This window comes from Trichosurus vulpecula, chromosome 6 (assembly GCF_011100635.1).
Source record: "Trichosurus vulpecula isolate mTriVul1 chromosome 6, mTriVul1.pri, whole genome shotgun sequence".
NCBI lineage: Eukaryota > Metazoa > Chordata > Mammalia > Diprotodontia > Phalangeridae > Trichosurus > Trichosurus vulpecula.
In genome coordinates, this window is record NC_050578.1 from 260,291,389 (window position 1) to 260,298,122 (window position 6,734).

The window sequence follows — 6,734 nt, forward strand, 5'->3', positions numbered from 1 at the left end:
TAACTTCAGTCCCAGAGCTCATTGGTGGGAAATTTTCTTTTCAGTGAGTGAGCTTAATCCCCTACACTGATTGAGCGCTGGGGCTGAGTTGGTTAGAAAAGGAGAAAGAGCTCTCCAGTCTTTTATAAACCAATTTTAAGTTCAGGAATATTCTTTGAATTCTCTTCAAGTTTCAAGTCACTTCAGGCTTTGGGAACCTCTGGCTTCTACCTTTGAGAGAGAAGATGGATGAGACCAATCTCACTTTAGGCTGCTGAAGGGAAAGACTCTGAGAAGATATGAGGGGAGCTGGCATGCTCCATTATCTTACTCTGCCCCACTTGCTACTCTAGAGACTTTGGGGAAGTTCCTCTTGGGTGTGATCTAGGACTCGCTCTCAGTCAAGTTGAGTTACCTCATTCCCGATGGGAGAGCTCCTTCACTCTGTATTGGCTCATGTACGTTCTACTATGCTACCTTCTCTGATTTCTGTTTTGGTACTGATTTGGATGAATGACTTTTCTTTGCCAAGTGTTAAATGTGTGGTCATTTTGGAACTGGTATGTAGAGGAAAAAGGGTCAAACTTTGGATATACAACTTCTTTCCCCAAAATAATGAAATAGTCATTAGAAGTTAGCTTGCACCAGGTTACGTGCTCTAGACTACGGGTGGTTAACCTTCTCATAACTCATAAGAGACTTACTAAAGTTGAACTGTTTACATTCCTACATGGAAAGGTGATATTTGTAACTCTTGGGACCTTTCTCATTATTAGGGTAGTTTAAGGAAATATGCATACACACATACATACACGTATCTATATCTATATCTATCTGTATATTTCTATCTATATCTATATCTATATTTATCTATATACATATGTATACACACACCTATATATATACATATATATGTGTATATATATATATATTATATATGTAGAGAGAGAGAGACAGAGAGAGAGAGAGAGAGTGAGAGAGAGAGTGAGAGAGAGAGAGAGCATGGAGTGAGTTGAATATGAAAGGATGATATTTAAAAATAAAATTAAGGGGTAAGTGAGAGAAGGAGAGGGAGAGATATAATGGAGTAAATTATCTCACTTAAGGAGAAAGAGAAAGGGAGAGATACAATGGAGTAAATTATCTCACTGAAATATGGCAAGAAAAAGCTGTTAAAATAGAAGGAAAGAGGGGGTAGGTGAAAGGGAATTAGTGAACCTTGCTCTCATTGGATTTGATTTAAGGAGGGAATAACATACACATTCAATTGGGTGTCTTAATCTACAGAGCAGTAGAGGGTAACTGGATAAAAGTGGGGTGATAGAAGGGAGGGCAATTTGGGGGAGGAGGTAGTCAAAAGCAAACACTTGTCAAAAGGAAGAGGGTCAAAGGAGAAAATTGAACAAAGGTGGACAGAATAGGATGGAGGGAAATACAGTTAGTCTTTCACAACAACAGTGTTATGAAGTATTTTCCATAATGATACATGTATAACTATATTGAATTATTTGCTTTCCTAAGGAGGTTGGGAGGGGAGGGAAGAAGGAAGAGAATTTGGAACTCAAAGTTCTAAAAACAAATGTTATAAAATGTTTTACCTGCAAATGCGAAATAAGATACAGGCAATGGGGTATAGAAGTCTATCTTGCCCTACAAGAATGTAAGGGGAAAGAGAATGGGGAGGGAGAGTGGGTCGATAGAAGGGAAGGGGAAAGACTGGGGAAAGGGGCAATAAGAATGCATGCCATCTTGCAGATGGGGAGGATAGAGATGGGGAGAAAATTTGTAACTCAAAATCTTGTAATCTTGTGGAAGTAAATGTTGAAAACTAAAAATACATTTTAAAAATGTTTAAATAAGAGCCACACTTGAGGACTTAGAGGGAGCAAAAAGATCTAATTCTGGTGTGATGTTCATTCTGTCTGAAAAGAGCAGAGTACCCTTTATACCCAATTTCCTTCTAGGGAATAGAGTCTTCTCCAGAGAAGTGAGCGAAGAACAAAAACTAGAGATGTCTCTTCTTCCTCTTTTTCAGGCACAAAATGACACCCTTATGCTACATGTGGAAGATAGGTCTTCACTACATGTGGGCCTTGTGAAATGTGGGTCCTCACTATTATATGATAAAGTCAGTATAGAGGATTCTTATGGGAAAAGGGATAACTTGAGGATTCGTGGATAAAGAATAGACTAAAAATCAGACTGTGGAGGAGGGTGTGTGTAGGAATCTTGCCATACCTGTGAAGCTGTTCTGGTCTGTGATGGTGATTGGGTAGTTATTGCTTTGGTTTATCTTTATTGGAGTTTTGGATTGTTTAATAACAATCCTAATATAACACTTGTGTAGCATTTTAAATGTCATAAAACATTTTATACATATTGTCTCCTTAAAGGTTAAGGAGAATCTTGACAAGTAGGTGTGATAGTATCCATTTTAGAGATGAGGACACTGAGGCTGAAAGAGGATAAATGATGCCTTATGTCATTCAGCTAGTAGGTGTTGGAGGCAGTTTCTATGTCATCCTTTCCTGTACGTAAGTCCAGAACCCTGTTGGTTAGTGCCTGCCCAGTGTGCCACCCAACTGATTTGGTCATTTGATCATACTTTTTTATCCTATTTTCACTTGCTTCTTCCCTATTTTCAGAATAAAACTGCTAGATATTTTGGATAGAGACAATTTTCTTAGTATGTTTCATAATGCTTTGCTTATGGCAGGTACACAAAAATATGATGAATTAGCTAAATTTCCAAGAAACCCTTCAGATATGGGAATGATGATCGTTACCCTCATTTTCTAAGGGAGACTTCTACAGCCCTCTGGCATGTGGAATTAAAGGGCCCCTGCCACTTTATTTTTTTGTTCTTTTGTTGCGTCTGACTCTTTGTGTCCAGGGCGTTTTCTTGGCAAAGATACTGAAGTGGTTTGCCATTTGCTTCTATAATGTGTCCCCACTGTACAGATGATAAATTGGGAAAAATAAGTGACTTGCCCCAGGGTCACACAGCTAGTAAGTGTCTGAGGTCAAATTTGAATTTAGGTGTTCCTGGCTCCTGGCCAGTTCTCTTTCCACTGCATCATTGAGCTTTCACATCTTCCTTTTACCACAGAGAATAAAACCTCTTTTTTTCCTGCTTCCTGCACAGCCCATGAAAGTTAGAATACAATTTAGCCTTCTAGTTTTTGGATGCTCCTCCTTTTGTCTGTAAAAATGACATGTCTGCCCTCATTCAAGATCTTCTGGCTTGCTGAGAAGTTAAAGACTCATTTTACTGTTAACTGTTAACCTTACTAATAAATTAAATCGGCTCTAAACTTCCTGTCTCAGTTTAACTTCATTTATATTTGTCAAAGAGAGAATAACATTCTAAGCTTTACAATCATAGGTTGATGTCTTCTTAGAAAATAATTGATCTATTTTCTAGGTTTTCATACAGGGATAACATTTTAATGTCGCCTATTCTTTTATTCTGCTTTTTTAATGTTTAGTCATTTTCAGTCACATTCAACTGATTCCTTTTGAGATTTTCTTGGTAAATATACTGGGATGGTTTGACATTTCCTTCTCCAGCTCCTTTTAGAGATGAGGAGACTAAGGCAAACAGGGTAAAGTTACTTACCCAGAGCTAGAAAGTGTCTGAGGCTGGATTTGAACTCAGGTCTACTTGATTCTAAGACTAGCATTCTATCCACTGTGCCACCTAGCTGCCCATGTTCTTATCATTATATATACATATATGTATGTATATACATAGATGCATAATATACAGATCCCCTTGTAAGTATCTTGTTCTTTTTATTTTGTTTGGAATTATGTAGATAAATAGACTATCAACACATACACACAGATATGTTGCTAAACATGATAAAAAACAAGAAACATATAATATCATCCCTATGTGAGGAATACATACATATATATATATATGTGTGTGTGTGTGTGTGTGTGTGTGTGTGTGTCTGTATGTCTGTGTGTATGTCTCTTTTTACCTTGTGCTTATATTGTCATATTTTCAAGTCAATGATTGGTGGTTTAGGTGAAACTCAGCTTTGATTTTTCTTTGCTCAGTAAACCTGGCAACCCGGCTGGGTACCCCTTACTGCAGAGACCAATTTGTAAAACATGAGAAGGCAGGAAATCTTACCAAAGACTAGGCATCAAATAACTGGCAGCAGGGAGCATCATGGAAGGGGCAGAGAGAAAAAGAGAAAGAAGAGAGGAGACTGAAATGAAGACTCAGAGATACTGTTGTTATAGCCTGCTGGAGGTTTATATAGCAGTGTGGCATTAACATTTAACACCACATAATGAAATATTGGAAAAAAAAGCTCTGCTACTTATCTACATCACTTTGAGCATCTCTCTCTCTCTGTCTCTCTCTCTCTCTCTCTCTCTCTCTCTCTGGCAATGAGAGTTAAGTGACACATACAGGGTCACACAGAAAAAACCCTAAATGCATTCCTCGAGATACTCATCTGCAAACTGAGAAAGTCAGAGTGAATGGGGCCCCTTTCAGCTCTAAACCTAGAACTCTTGTATTGAGAACAGACAAAGTACTGTCATATAAACAATATGTCCACAACTGCCTGTATTCCAATGGGAACTGAGCTCGTTGCCAACATTTTCTCATAGTATAGAAGATAATACTGGGGGATGAAGGAGCTGAAGCCAAAGCTTTGAAAGGCAGGCACGACTCCAAACCATGTTAAGTACCTCTTTCATCTTTTCAAATGTTTGTTAGGTAGAACTGAGTGGGTCCTACTCATCAGGCTGGGCTCCTACTAGAGAATTAAGACAAATCTCCCTACCCCCAGTTCCCAACACACCTTGGCCTCACCATCTAAGATTTCCTTAGGCTTTGAGTATCCCAGCAATTTCTTAGTGTTCTTTTGGGACAAAATAATTAAGAGGCAGTACCTGCTGCATTTGAGCCTATACCTATTTCCCTGCCTGTCTAGGTTTAGATTAAAGCAGAGGAGGGAGGGAAAGGGTGAGGGAGAGAGGAAGAGAGAGAGAGGGAAGGAGGGAGATGCACACTGACACACACACACACACACACACACACACACACACACACAGAGAGAGAGAGAGAGAGAGAGAGAGAGAGAGAGAGAGAGCCAGAGAGAGACAGAGAGAGAGAGACAGAGAGAGAGCCAGAGAGAGATAGAGAGTGAAGAGACAGACAGAGAGAGAAACAGAGACAGGCAGAGACAGACAGACAGAAAAAGAGAGACAGAGAAACAGACACACAGAGACTGAAAGACAAGAACAGAGAGACCAAGAGAGATGCAAAAACATAGAGAGAATGAGAGACAGAGAAAGTCAGAGACAGAGATATAGGGAAGGACAAAGACAGAAAGACAGAGAGAGAGGGGGGAGTGGGGCAACATCAACTGAACCACCATAGAAGACAATATGTCCCTTGTCCTTCTGAAGGATAACACCATACTTACATTGACATAGTCCACAACATCCCTGCATTTTCTCCAGCACCCAAATACACAGGAATATCACCTTTTCCTAGAAAAGGCTCCTAATCAATCTCAGTCTCTGAGACTAAGAATTAGTCACTTACCAAGTCTATCTCTGCTGCAAGAAGAATGGGTGGGGAATTGATGTGTGTATGTACAGAGTGGGCAGGAATGGGACTCCAGATATAGTCAGAGTTAGGTCTCAGCTCATCTCTTCTAAGACCTCTTATTTTCATGTCATCTGCAGGAGCATTGACAGCATGTCCATAGGGATTCTGAGATGTGTCTGAAGAATCAGCAAACTTTGGTCTCAGGTGCAAATCTCTATCAACAATGAGTATTGATTAATTGGAATTTCCAGAGGAGCACCTGTGAGCAGCAGGGACAGAAACAGAGAGGAAGTGAGGATGAGTCAGGGTCTTATGGAGGGGAATTCAGAGATTCTTGAGGACTGATGGTAATGAGGGCCTTTGTGCAGGTATCCTGAGGGTTCTACTGAGCTATTCTACCTTTTAATTCAATTTCCTTGAACTCAATACAATCAGCATTTATGTAGCCCCTACTATATGCCAAGCATTGGAGAAGGAAATGGGAAATAAATCCAATATCTTTGTGAAAAAAAAAGAAAACATAGACAGTATTGGCATGACATGGTCTGTGGGGTCAAGTAAGACTCAGACATGACTTCTATGCTGACTGCTGGGGATGCAAACAAGAAAAACAGAAAGTCCTTCCCCTAAAGGAGCTATCTAGTGGACACAAAAAAAGGACACACAAAATGAAGCTATAAAATGAGAAGAGGCTGTATAGCTATCAAGAAGTATGGTGTTCTGTGGAGTGAACCCAACTAGATCTGCTTATCAAAAATGGTGTTACGTGAATTGTTGCTTTTTGTTGTCCAGTTGGGTCCATGTTTACAGACCCATGGTATCTGTAAGCACTAACTTTGATAGGTTTGACTGCTCTCATCAATACAAGGTTCAAGGCTGCTCCAAGACTTGTGATGGAAAAAGTTATGCACATCCAGAGAAAGAATTATGGTGTCTGAATGCAGATGGAGGGAAAGTATTTGCTCATTTTTTCCTTCTTTTTTTTTGGTTTCATTTCTCTTTTCTCATGATTCATGCCACTGGTTATAATTCTTCCTTGTAACTGGACTATTAAGTAAATAAGTTCAATGTGAAGAACCAATGTAGAACCTACATTGGATTATATGCCGTCTTGGGGGAAGAGGAGAGGAGAGGCAGGGACAGAAAATTTAGAACCCAAATCTTGTGGGATGGA